Source organism: Tympanuchus pallidicinctus, unplaced genomic scaffold (genome assembly GCF_026119805.1).
Source record: "Tympanuchus pallidicinctus isolate F22 unplaced genomic scaffold, pur_lepc_1.0 scaffold22, whole genome shotgun sequence".
Taxonomy (NCBI): Eukaryota; Metazoa; Chordata; class Aves; order Galliformes; family Phasianidae; genus Tympanuchus; species Tympanuchus pallidicinctus.
This window is the reverse complement of record NW_026294739.1, coordinates 6,735,346-6,749,911: the sequence shown is the minus strand read 5'-3', so window position 1 is coordinate 6,749,911 and position 14,566 is coordinate 6,735,346. Positions and strand designations below refer to the sequence as shown.

The window sequence follows — 14,566 nt, the reverse complement described above, 5'->3', positions numbered from 1 at the left end:
ACCATCACAGCCATCTGCAATAAAAATCATTCTTGCTTTAGTTTCCACAACCATTTTTAAGCTCCTAGACTAAACATATAGCAGTTGCTAGCAGTCAGCAGCTTTATTACTTCTATTGCTCTTGCAGATGCATCCTGGATTCAATTTGTCCGTGTACATCAAAGTATTTTAATTTTTAAATACCCCAAGCATTTTCGACTGTTTTAAGACTTTTTGTCTTCTCAAATGTTTGAAGGTAAACAAAAATTGAAAATTGTCTTGATTATTTTTTTCCAGTTTTAAAGGATTGTCACATTTCTGTTCTGAAAAGGCCTCTAAAGCTCAATTGTACATGAACCTACGATAGGTCATTTTCCCTTTTTTCCCCCCAAGTAACTTTAATTCAGTCAGTTTTAGGTTACATAGTCAGCTTCAGCTCCTTCATTCTGAGAATTGTCTCTTCCTGTAGAGTTCAATGAATTAAACGCTTACTAATGCCATCAATTTGTCTCAACTTCACTCTTAGCTTTTTTTTTCTTCTTGTCTTTTTTTTTTTTTCCCAGCACTAGACTGCAAATAAATACATGGTTAATTGATACATTAGCCTAAGAGAACACATAAATACACAGCTACTCTTAGACAGGAAAGCCTAAACTGGTTAAATGATATTTAGCCAGCACAAAACTAGATGAAATATGAGTTGCTGGCTTGCAAACAGTCATGTAGTCATTTTTTTTGAAAATGCATTCATTACTTTCCAATATTTAAAATATTGTGTAACTAAATATTAATACAATTTAAGGTGAGTTGCTCAGAAAGTAATGCCTCCTATTTATTTCCATGGAAACTACAACAGGCACAAAGAGGACAATAACACTATGTGATAGAGAAAATTCTCAGCGACAAATCACTACTTCTCAATAGAGTCAGCACCATTAGCTATGCATTTTCACCAGCAGTGAATGAGAGCCTGCATGCTTCTAAAAATCTCCACACCAGTGGAGGTGACCCACTACTCTACAGCTGCCATGATGGTGTCATTGCTGAAACACACCACCCACCTCACTGTGCTCACATCTACTGTTTGGTCTCCAGAAACTTTAAGCGAATCAGTGAATATCAGTGGGTGCCATTTTTAACTCATGGAGGAATTAAATTCCACTCCTTTGGTCCATACGCACTTCCATGTCAGATGCCATTTTGTCAGACTGCTCCTCTGCTGCCATCTGCCACATGGCAACAAGATGTAATGGGATATTGGTGGGAAGGTTCGACCTCTACTGCCATCCCACCAGCATTCACCTCTGATAGTGCAGGCCAACATAATAAAATAGGAGGGCATTACTTTCAGAGCAGCCCTTGTACACTGTTATAGCTGTTTTTATAAGCTTTAGAAATTAACTAATAGAAATGCATATATATGCATAACCAAAAGTTTATTTTGGTCAATGTATACATATTAAGTCAATGCCCTGGACAGGCTTCCTCATAGCATTTTAGTCCTCTCAAAACTTCAATGAAGTCATAAACGTCTCTTCAAACAGATGTACATTTTTGCTACCATACTCATGATCTGGATGTTATGCACATGGATGCATGCAGCCATAGTTACAAAACTGGAAAGACCTTGTGAGGTCAGCTTTGTCTATTCTGCATGTTCAAGACAGAATCAGCGCTGCCTGTGTCACTTCTACCAGATGTTTGTCAAAATTGTCATTAAAGAGATGATGGCAGTGTGAGAAGATCACTAGCCCCACCTGTCTTGGTGAGTCCTTATCACTCCATTTTTTTTGTCCTAATGTGAATTCTCCTAATTTTTATTTTGATTCATTAATATACAGAACAAGTTATAAACTTCCTCTTTACAGCATCTTTCTACGTACTTGAAGACTGTTCTTCCATTTCTAGTCATCTCTTTCTACTTTATTGCCAATCTCCTGCTTGTCTGTAGATCATTTGCTGATCAGTTCTCGCCTTAGGGAATTTGTATACTGACCCTCCCTGTTTTCTGGATCTTCTTTAAAATAGTCTCCCCCTGGTTCACATCTTGGTTGAATGTAGCCTCTGGAGCTGAGGCTCAAGGGATGAGCACACGGCTGTGGCTGCAGATAGCACAAACTAGCTTCTCCTTGGCTTTTCTTTTTGGCTTAAGGATATCCCCAGTATCCACAGCAGACAGTATGGATGGCATACTGCAGCCTACAGGCATTTGAATAAATGGAAATTTCTAAATATGCCAGTCCTAATAAGTGAGAAGAACCTGATCCATTGGAAAATCCACTCTGCTTCAGCAATCAAAACAGCCACAGAATCCTTGTAAACTTCTGGTTTGTGTGTCCTAGAATGAAACGTTCTAAAGCATGAAATCCAATTTGTGTTTTTTGTTTTTTTTTTTTAAAGAGGACAGGCTGGTTAAAATTGTTGTGCAATAATGCCTTCTAACTTATGTATACAGTTTCAGTTCCACAGGATTAGTTCCCACAAAATTACAGACTTGTGAGAACAAAAATGCAGCAGCCTAAATTAAAGAATATTTGAATATAGTCCTTATTTTGTAACTTGGGCATCATGCTCCCATTTTAAAACTGCCAATGAACCACTGGGAATTTTCGTCCTCTTGCTGATTCTCTTTAAGACCTCCATGAACAGCAGAGAAAACATTTCCACTGTAATAAAAACAGGGGTTTGTTTTCCTTTTTTAAAATTGAGACACTGGGTAAAATAAAGGTCATTGCAACAACCTTTGAAAGAACAAAAAGAGTAATTTTCCCCCTTTTGCTTTTTTACTGGTTTTCGATGCAATGTGAAAAATCATTTTTAAGTTTGCCCATCTGTTTTACATAAAACCTTAGCTGACCTTACACAAAGTGAAACAAATGCACAAAAAGCTTTGCTGTTGGGTTCTTGCCAGCAAGACAGAAGAGAAAGAAAATAATACATAAAGTTCGATCCTGTTCTTGTGTAGATTAGCCTAGCTCCAGTGGGGACTTGTGTTGATTTATACCAGCAGAGGCTCAGGCTTGTATTTCTTATAAAAGCCAGACTTGTCAGACCCAGTGTTTCAGCTGAAACACTGAAATCATCTTTTGATACTGATTTTTGTGGGAAAATGGACACTCACTGAAGGAGCCATGCTTATTAAAAGTAAACAGCACATATCTGTATAGTCAGGCTATTGGGCATATGAAGTAGAAGAACACAGTGTAAATAACTCAGATTGGTGGATGAGTAGGTGTGGATTAAGGCTTGAGTTGCACCTCAGCTTTGTATGCTTTGTGTACATGACAGAGTTCAAATCTTGTCTGATGAAGCTAAGGAGCTCATTTGACATCAGTCATGAAGCAAAGAGATTCTCAGAGCGTACAAGTGAGTCTCATGTCCCACTGCTTCATTTTGTGTTAGCCTGGCTTTGCTCATGCAATGTGATCAGGTACAGAATTAGGCTAGGCTATGTGGAAATAGAGCAGCTAAAAGAAGAATTTCTAAATCCTCAAGCAACTTACTATGCATTTCAATAAAATTTCTATTAATGTGACTGAGAGGTGAACTATGCCCACTATATCAACACTCCAATCTAATATGATTAATGAGTATAAAGTAAGGTTCAAGCTTTTAATTAAAAAGGCAATCATGAGTTACTGAACAGTGAATATCTAGCTAAGTTTCTCAGAAGTAAGTTATTTAACAGAATGAGATACCCCAAAGAGGTACTAGGCCAAAATTCTTTCATTTTGTAGACAGGTATTGGCTGTGATTTATAACAGAGAACAGAATTTGATGTATACAGAAATAAGCATATATGGTAGTGCCTACATTTAGAGATTGCCTAAATGTTTTGTTAATAGCCAAAGCTACTTCAGTTATTTGTTAATTTGCTGTACTTCAGAGAGTGAAAATTCATCTTTGTAGTATATCTATCTGCCACACTTCTTTAATTTTCATTGCATGTTAAAAAACCCTAAGATATTTTATTTTCACATAACCAAGCAAAGACTTTAGGAAAGAATCTCTACATATGGACTGTAGACTCCTAAGAAAGATTCAGTATTTGGATCAAAAGTAGTTGATGTGTATTCGTCAGGCAGAAGCTTCTTCTTTCTTTTTGTTGAAAATTGTTCAAATTTGACCACGTAATAAATTCCAGTTCACTCATGTCCAATCAAGATTTGATGGATGTTGGCATATGCTGTAACTTTATCACTTTTAATTATATTTTAATTAATTTACTTTACAGTATAGCTTATTCCCTAAGTTTTTCTCAGGCTTCTGTCTATGTGAAATGATGGAACTGGATGGAATAGTTGCAATGAGTAGCAAGTTCTTTTCTGCAAGAAAATAAATATCTGTTAATAATCATCAACATTTTTACATGTAATTAATATACAGTGAGGCATATGAATACAACAGATAGTAATTCTACTTGAATCCAACAGTCTATCTGTTAGTTTCTTGTTGACAAAGAATGGAAAGAAAGATGAAAGAAAGGTGAGCAAAACTTTCAGTCAATAATTGTGTGGTAACAAGTCCCTCAGGAAGGACAGTTCTGGGGGCAAATAACAGTAGCTTTTACTGTGATACTTGAGATTTTATATCCTTATCCATTTCTGTTCTATCTACCTAAAATAAGCTACTGATTATTAAAAGGGAAAACAAGTGACAGCTAATGCTTTCCACTTATTTTACTTAGAAAGATAAGATCTATTGAAACAAAGGAATCTAAAATCTGAATGGAATCATTGGCTTTCTTTTTCTTTTGTGCTAATGCCATTCAAAATGGAGCAAAATCATTACTTTTTCTACTGAAACCAGTGTAGCAGTCAGAAAACTGTGGGCTAGAGGAGCAAACAATGGCAACAGTAACACTCAAAATCACTTTTTTCCATCTAGGGTAGTTTTTCATACATGAACACCATTTCTGACAAGTAAAATGATTTTTCAGCTAGAAAAAAAGTCACATATGGCAGAAACTATGAATACCAAGAGAAAATGCAAAGAATTTATGTTACCTGCTTGTCTGCGTGAGCTTTTTCTGACCATTTTAAGTTTGCTTACCTATTTCAGCAAAATGTTTTTTGTTTTATAGGCAAAAGGAATAAAAATTTGTGATAAAGTATTTATAGAACCACAGAACAGTCAGCTTGTCTTTTTTGTCAACCTAAGGCTGCTGGTAGTAACCTCGGGATCTGTGGCTTCTTTAGACAAGTTTAATACTGCACATATTAGCATGCTTCCAAGGACTTTATACCCTCTCTCCCAGATTAGAGGACAAGCCTGTAACAGCTACCTGCAACACAGAATCACAGAATGGCCGGGGTTGGAAGGGACATCAAGGATCATGAACCCCCCTGCCATATGCAGGGTCACCAACCTCCACATTTAATACTAGACTGGGCTGCCCAGGGCCCCATCCAATCTGGTCTTGAACCCTTTAGGGATGGGGCATCCACAACTTCCCTGGACAGCCTGTTCCAGCACCTCATCACTCTAATCCAACAGCAATTACAGGACTAGCAACAGTACCTTGGCCAGCCAGGAGACACTATTCCTCACATACACAAGATGGTATGGAGTAGTGGCTGTTAGCTGTTGCTGACAATGATTCTTGTTCCTGTTGAATTTGTACCCCAGTATGAACTGGGTGTTAGGGTTCAAAGCAGCTTCCTGTGAGTGGGTATGCTCCCAACCAGCAGACGCCTCTGGAATGAACTCCTGCCAGGCCATTTCGGCAGCTGGCTAGCACTGCTCCTCTGGGTGCCTGCCTGGAATGTGTTGGAGTGTCTCTGCAAACTGCTTCAGCAGCTTGTCCTGCGGTACTCTAGAGCAGCTTTGTGGTTTGGTGCAAGAGGAGACAAGCGCATAGAAGCTAATAGCTCTGGCACTGCTCTCCAACAGTGTTTAAGTAATTGATACTATTTATCTTGAACCATTATTTTTCTTTACATCCAATTTTTCCTGAAAAAATAATAAATAACCAGAGCAATAGTTTTTATTTCTGAATTCCTACACAGGAACTTCAGGTCTATTAAAGGCTCAGTTGTGGCACTGAGAATTCCCATTGAGTAACTATTTATTCACAGCTGCCAGAATTATGGCTACCCTGTACAAGAGAGCAAGATGAGGTAGAAATTAACCTTGCAGCAGCATATGTAGAAGATTCTCATGACATGGTGAACATATAGAGGATGGAAGGACTGGGCTGGGCCATGGACATTCTGCATAGTCATTGATGAAATCTGTTCTTCCAGTAGATTTCTGGTCTTTCAGAGGTAGCATCCAGAATCCTTTAGAATACATCACCTCTGCTCACTGCCCTTCTTCATTTGTCTGGTATGAAAATGTTAATGGCCCCTCTCTCTCACCTTTTAGCTTTCTGTTTGCCTGCTGGCACTGTGAGATCTTCAGGGAACAGCTTGTTTTATATTTGATGTTTGAATAGCTCACGTCCCCAGACATAAAATTATCTCACCTATAAAATTTAGGCCTACTGGAATACAGACAATAAAGAGCTGACTGCTAAAGTATGCAAATGAGTGAAATCCCTGTGGTCTCTACAGGTGTCACTATGAGGCAGATGAATCTAACTAAAGATAAGAGAAAAAAACAGAAAGGTAGTGTAAATGAAAGGGATTGCTGTTTGTTTTGCCAAGATCTGCTGAAATTTTAAGATATGATGCTTTGAATGCATGCTGAGATGAAGAAAGGTGCTATTTTTTTAAGTGCTTTGAGGCATTCTTCCAATAATTTAAGGAGAAAGCACTACATATTATAAGAAAATATTGCATCCATGCTTGTAATGAAGGTTCATTAGGCATCAGATTGATTTATTGTATTGTTTCTTTTATAAATTATTTTCATTATGTTTTATCACAGTACATGACTACTGCCCTAGGGGAATATGCAGGAATGAACTGAATGGCAAGCGTAATAGACTGCTTTAATTAAAATAGTGTAATGCATATTTCAGTGCTATTAACAAAAACAAAATTGATTTTGTTTTCTGGATAATTGAATATATGAAAGCCCAGGTGCTATGCCTCTATTGTTTAACCCCCTGAGTTCAGTTTCATTTGGTGTTTTGCAGTAGGAAATGCATTTATTATGAAGCATTTCTGAAGAATTTTCTTCTCTGCTGGCAACATTTCCATCTTCCTTTCTTTTCCCCTTCCTATTCCTTTGTGCATATGCATACTATTATTGAGGAACAGACAAACATAAACATGAATTTCAGTAATGAAAGCCCTTTGATCCTTTCCAGCATCTCACACAAGCTCCAGACAGTGAGGACACCGATCTGTGATAAAGGAAAACCCATTATTTATCTGTGCTTTTTAACCTGATGTTCTGTGGAGACATCAGCAGTCAGCCACCATAATTCCATTAGTTAATGAACACTTCAGAAATTTGTCCATCATAAGAAAGACCCTTTAAAATTACAGTCAATCAATGACACCTGCTCTTCTAAGTGGCTTCCTTTTCTCCTTTTTCTTTTGATTTATATAGGCTATGAGTCTTTTTTATTTCCTTTACCCTCCAGGTACCCAGTTTACCTTATATCGTGAAGATGCATTATGCTAGAGACATGACAGACACGGGCAAATCAGGTTAATGATTTCTGAGTAGAACTGTCAAATGAAACCAACCAGCTTAGAAAATGAACAGCATCAGGGAGCTACGCTACATGACCCACTGCCATCTGCCATACCCTGAATAGCAGACAGCCCCTTCACTTTTGTCACAGGAATTTTCACTGGAAACTACTACTTTGCAATGAGTGTTGTAAAGAGGCAGATGTTTCTGTTTCAGCTGTCATGACTCTCTGAGTTTTTATCAGTTGTTGGGATGGCATGCTGCATTTTATATAAATGACTTCCTTAATATCAAGGCCTGAGTCTTCGTCACATTCACCCCTGCTTTCTAATTCCAGGAAAAGAACTCACTCTCAGGTGTCCTTCTAGTGCAGTCACTGCAGATAATTGCAGCTGGAAAAAGGAAAAGAGAAACATTTTAACAGACATCTTTTCTATTCTCTGCAGAGCTTATTGCAGCAGGGTCATAGGAGGAAGATACGTTTGCAGGACTGATGCAGACTCCATTGCTCCGGGTGGATTCTGAGGAATAGCTGCTATTTCTTGCAGCCCAACGTAGTGGAATTCAAAACCAAGGAGATCAATTATCCTCTCATCAGATCTGAGGTGTGTATTGTTTATAGCAGAGATGTAGTTATGTAAGATCTTATTTTGCATTTTCTTGGGCGAAAGATTTTGGTCATCCTAGTAAACAATAAAATTCTCATTGATGGCAACAGGAGGTAGTTCACCATTTTGTAAAGCCTGCCTTACTTTCCGGACGTGCAACCTGCTGAAAGTGAGCTGTGTTGTAAGAGGAGGAAATAGTAATTTTAGTGACAGCAATAGCAATGAATGCTGCAACTGAATCAGTGTCCAACTGAACTACGGCATTGTCTCACTGGGATATATGAAATTTAGGAATAAGGCAAACAGCTGAACAGAGAGAAAATATATCAGAAATTCAAAAAGGAAAAGGCAGACTGCATAAAAACAGCTACTTTAAATCTCTCTAGTTACTCAGGAGCACTCAGACAACACTAATCAGTACGGCAGTCTGCAGACATTCTCTATAAATCTTCAACTCCTTAAAATAAAATATGGGTACCTTTTTTTTCCCTATGAAAGATTTTCTGTTCAAACTCATTTACTCAACAAGAGCCTTTTAAAAATAATTGTTCTGCTTTTATAACAGAAGAGTAGGCCATAATTAAACTGGTGAGTCATCAGTCCACTGAGTTTCATAGGAAATCCCTTATTACTTTAGAGCACCTGCTGTAGCTCTTCTACTCATTTCCCACAGAAGAGTTGCAGATACAGATTGATTCCAAATAGTTCCCATAAAAGAGTAGGCCGCTGAACTGGTTTTACATAAATTTCAGTCTTTATGGTTCTATTCCTGTGCAATTAATGAGATCTGGCTGAATCCCCAGCCTCTTCTAGGTTGTGATTTATAAAGCACAAGTCTAGATTCAGACTTTTTGAAAATGATTTCCCACATTTTAATGTTATTAGCTCACTTTTTATAATGCATCTCTCTCTGTTTCTTTTTCTAACTGGTCACCTTTAAGCAGTTATAGGATGTGTTTCAGGATTAGGAGGAATATGCTGAACTGAAAAATAAATGCAGCATGAAAAAATGACATCTGTACAGAATATTCTTCTATTTGGATACTGTTAACTATTTAACTTTACAATATTGAATTTAATCAATACATTAAAACAAGCTAAAACATAATATTATAATATCAGCAGTTTGTAGGCAGTAGAAATCAGCGTTAGATAGATGGAAATTTGGACTTGTTCTTCTATAAAATTTTCAAAGAAAAGACGTGTAGGATGTGGAACAAAAATCATTTAAATATGGTGAACAGTTGAAATCAGCAGAAATAGATTAAGTATTCTGAAATATGCCCAAATACTTAAAAATATGTCAGCAGATATGAAAAATATTTTAAGTACTAACTTAATTAAACTGTATTGATCAAATAATCCTGAACAAAGTGCAATAAATTCAGTAGATTAAAAAATATTTCAGAATGATGAAAATATTATTTTTATAGATAAAAGTATTACTGAGCCAGAATGGAGACAATTTAGCTTTTAGAGAAGCAACAGGACTTGACTATTCATGATCAAGCACAGTTTGTACCCTCATTTATATTGTGGTATTTATTTTCCTTACAAATGCCCATAACACAAGTATAAGGCCATATATGCTAAGCAGCTGCTTAGAAAGTACATGTTTTGACTGTGCAAGAGAAGGGAATCAAGAGATGCATGAAAAGAGGTAAATGTGGAATTAATAACAATCGAAACAATAAAGAACTGTCAGAAGTAATTCACTGCTTTACAAGAAAAGCTTAGAGTTTAAAATTTCCATGCAGTGCAGAAGTAAAATAGGAGGGCTTTTTTTTTTTTTTTTTTTTAAATGGAGAATAGCAGAAAATAATTTCTTTCAAAAATGTGATCTGGGAGATAAACTTTTACACTTTTTTTTAAGCAATCCATCTTTGAGAAGCGCAAAAGATAATTCAGTTTGTTCAGAAACATGCAGACCTTTCTGGGTCAAATCTTCACCTTAGTCATGGAGCACTTCCATTGAAGTCAACCTGCCTTCCCTTTAAAGCTTTCTCTTCTCAGCTAGCCAGCCCTGGTGTATTCTATGAGAAAAACATATCCTCAGATGTCAGTCTGTGGTGTGTTCTCTGAACAATTGCAACAAGGCAAAAAAATGGAAGCAAGTATACAGAGTGTCCCAGGTTGCTGTAGCAGGCTCACAGCTTCTGTCATCACTAAAAAGGTATTGGAATTTGCTCAGAAGTAACAGCCAGAAATGTACAGGACTCATATAAAAAAAATGCGAATTTAATTTAGATTTGTTTGGTTTGAAATGTTACGCTCTTGTTATTTATCTTTTATTTGTCCGTCTCAAAAGTTCATGTAGTACTAAACCTGCTGCAGTCAAGGGAGGAATGTGACAGTGATCAATACATGTGCCATTGAGGTACACACTTAAATCTTTGCAGTCTCCTTAAACTGTAAAGGCTTCAAGATTCAAAGATTCAGATTATTATTGTTTTTTCATTTGTATTTGCAGTTTCTGCAGTGCCCAATGCACACCTGTCCTTTTAGAAACAGTAACTTATTACAGTATGTTACATTTTCCTTCCAAAGGCCAAGAAGTAAGGGTTAGTTATGTGACCATCAAACTTTCTGCTATTAGGTGAGACACTTTCTACTACTCCCTGCCATTACCAAAGAGAGCTTGGACTGCTTTCCTTGTGTACTTAAGTGAATATGAAATGGAAAACAGTAAATATCTGCTCTCAGACAAGCTGCTAATGTAACATTATTTTCTATAAATAGTCCACATCAACTGAGTTTATCTATTTCTGTCTGCTAATAAGTTGTGCATACTCACTTGTTCCTGTATAGCTTCTCTGAAGTCAAATCCATTCCAGCTAAATATGATTCTGAAAGTTGAATTTAATGCAGTAATTCTGGCTCTGATCCAGAGTTTGAACTGGACAGCTGAAACAGGAACTTATCTTGCAGTATGTTTAGATATCTATCTGCAAAAGCCTATGAGATTTTTCTGTAATGTGTGCACACAGAACTGAGGAATAATCACAAAAACCACCATCTTTTAAAGGAATGAATGAAAAAATCCTGATTACCTTTCCCAGTCTCTCAGTCAGTCATGAATGAAAATCCTTCCCATTCCCTTGTTGTTCTTTCTTTGTTTTTGAAGGAGAATGAATTCCAGCATTCTCTCTGTCGGTAAGGATCAGGACTTCACTGAAATTAGAATATTAGAATAAATTTACCTAATTTAGGAAATCCTGTGAACTTCTGGTCCTTCATATAGTGGCACTTAAGAAGGAAATTCAGAGTCCTTCTGTTATATTTTACCTGTGAGCTCAATTTCAAATCTTAGACTACAAGTCTAGAAAAGAATCAGAGAGTTTATCTAGTTCAGCTCTAAACTAAAGTCAAGATCAGTCCTACAAATGTCTGACATGTCTGCCTACCCTTTTCTTAATGAGATGTTGGTCTCACAAACTTTTCAGGCTATTTATTTCAATACTGTTTAGCCTTCCAGCTGAAATGCTTTTCCCAGACTAGCTTACATGTTGTATACTGAAGCGTTCACTATTTTTTCATTCAATTCCCAGTACATAAACTAACATATAAGGTACATGGTAGGTGAATGGTTGCCCTAGATGATCTTGGAGGTCTTTTCCAACCTTGGTGATTCTGTGGTGCTATATATTGTCTTTTTCACTTTAGCAAACCGGTAAGAACGTGTGTATGTGAACGATTATAGCTGTCCTCTTTTAGACCAGCCCAGAAAGAAATAACATCCCTTGTTTCTTCCTCAAACAACTCAAGGAACATTCACTTACTGTTTGAGGTGAAAACTCGTTCCAAATATCATTGGATCTCTTTATCCCAGCTTTTATATTTTTCACTATTTCTGTGAAACTTCTACTATTTTAGTGCTTCTTATCAAGTAAAACAGTCTGCAGCACCATAAAACAGTCCTACCTGCCAAGATGAAATGAATACACAAAAGTATTTTGAAGAAACAAAATGGGAGACAGCCATATGATGCAGGTCTCCTCATAATCATGCCAAAATGTGAGTCAGGCTACTTTCCAAATACTCTGAATGGTGGTGTGACAAACATTCCCTAAAGATTGGAAGGAGTTAGAGAAGAAAGGATATGTAAATCTGTCCACTCTTCCATTAGCTATTAAATCTCACATTGTCTTTAAAACATACAGTCCAAAATTTGAGCTAGAGTAGTCAAATATATAGGGGAAAAAAAAAGAAGTTATTTAGCTTCAGAATATAAGATGTAAGACTGATTCCTCATCTAGTCTAGAAATTCATATGGAAACATCATCAATTTAACTAATATTTAGTTGATCAAATTCATCCTTAGTAGCATAAGATACATAAAAAATTATTCATTCATTCATATATTTAGAATAGAGTTATCTATTTTGTCTGTGTACGCACAGTAAGCAGTTTATGACACTTTCTTGAATTAAAAAAAAAAAAATTGTAACAATTTCTAAAATAATCTTCTACTTTTTTTTTAAGTTTTGATACATAGTATATATTTTTGTAGTGTGGTGGAACAAATTACTTCACAACTGAAGGAAAACCAGAAGATATTTAAAAATGGAAAGGTACATCTCGGGAATGTATCATCTAAAGGTATAGAAAATTGATTTCATTTAAATGAAATGACAGAAAGCAAATCTGTCAGCATACCTGTGCTCTAGTGCGTTTCTGAGTCATGACACTCCCAAGCCATAAAGAAAAGTTACAAATGAAACACAAAGAAGGAAAAAAAAAGCACAGAGAATTCTTCAGAGATAAAAATTCATATTTTACTTCTTGATAAAATATGATTCATTGCAGGCAAATTACTGCCTATCGTAATAAATCATGATTATCTATATTGTAGCAGAGGGAGAGAAAATTCAGTTGTGCTTCAGATTACACTCACTCCTTCTGTATTTATTGTACAAATATATGAAAGCAATTACAAACTAATAACTTACAAAATAATAAATTGAACCCAATAGTACATAATCCAAGATAAAATACCAGACATATGAAGGAATTTGATGAACTGGTAAGTATCTCTATCTATAGCTAATGCCCATTTATCTGTGAGCCTGACATGACGTGATGTGATTCCTAAGAGCACTTTCTTTGTTAGTTGAGTTTTCTCAGACTGACCTTCACTAGATTAACATGGCATCACTCCGAAAAAGCTGAAAAGGGGCTGTATGTATGCGTTGTAGGTCATTTCCAACCTTGCGATTCTGTGACTCTGTTAGAGAAAAAAATGTATTTTTTTAAGAATTAAAAGCCATAGATTTTCTTAAAGTGAATATTGCCTGATAGAAATGCTTTTTATAGGACTGAAACATTCAAAGATTTTAAACCTTTTCTTTTAGACCATGTCATTGCAAAGAATATGCATTTCATCTCAGATGAACCAGGTTTGTAGTAACTCATCTGTAGTAATTGTCAATTTAGACAGAAGTTATTAGCAGATAATAATCCCAGTCTTTGGCCATCTCACCCATGTTCAAAAATAGAGCTCTCTTTGGTAAGAAGAATGCACAGTGAAAAGACTTTATTGGACTGTGACATTCCTTCTGAATCCAGTCACAAGTTATATTCATGCAAGTAAATACAGCTTTTTGTTCCCAGATTCTTATTAACACATACATATATATCATGTAAGAATATAATGTAAAAGCACTGCCTATGAGTGTCTGGATAGGAAAACTTGAACTATTTGAAAAATATGTCTTGCAGAAGAAATGCTAAACCAATAGCACAGGCATATTTGTAAAATACATTCTTTTTATTATATGTTGTACTCATTTTTTTAGATAATGTTCTTCTATGGGCTGTGTTGTTGCATATGCTAGAAGTCCTACAATACATTAGAAGATGTAGAAATACATGCTAGATATTTTTGTCTTGAATTTAAAAACCCAAGAGTTCTGGAAAGGGAAGAAGGATGAGTAAGATAAGAATTTTCCACTCTGACTTGATGTTATTCTGTTAAGATTTCCCCTGTGTTTTCATAAATATGCAAACAGTTAGTTAGCATGGTTACATGTATGCTAACAGACAGCAATCTAAAACACAATGGAAGTCAAAATATGCAACATATAATGCCACATTTCTGTAATGAATACATACCACAATTAATCAACAGAAAGTCAATCCAAGAGAAATGTTACAAATTAGTCTTTCTTGTGTACTGATGAAACATAGCCAGTAAGTGAGCAAGAAAGATAAAGACTTCAAGAAATCTTGAAGAGATTTGTGTGAAGGTTAAAAAAAACAAACAAAAAAAATCCTGTAATTTTCTTCTGTTCTAGAATAGATGCATGTGTGGACCTGTCAGTGTGTGTAATATTCAGTTCTTCAGTTAGAGATGGGTGCATAGGTTAGACAAGTCTGGAGCTGTCTTCTTCACA

At 36.1% G+C, this 14,566-nt stretch overlaps 1 long non-coding RNA gene across 1 annotated transcript; it reads right to left on the bottom strand.

The window, feature by feature from the left end:
• Positions 1–7,907: 7,907 nt before the first annotated feature.
• LOC128082670 (uncharacterized) lies at positions 7,908–13,536 on the bottom strand. Its single transcript, XR_008207772.1, has 3 exons — positions 13,305–13,536; positions 11,225–11,345; positions 7,908–7,958 (listed from the first exon to the last, which is right to left on the bottom strand). It is a non-coding gene; the product is annotated as an uncharacterized LOC128082670 (long non-coding RNA).
• Positions 13,537–14,566: the final 1,030 nt, after the last annotated feature.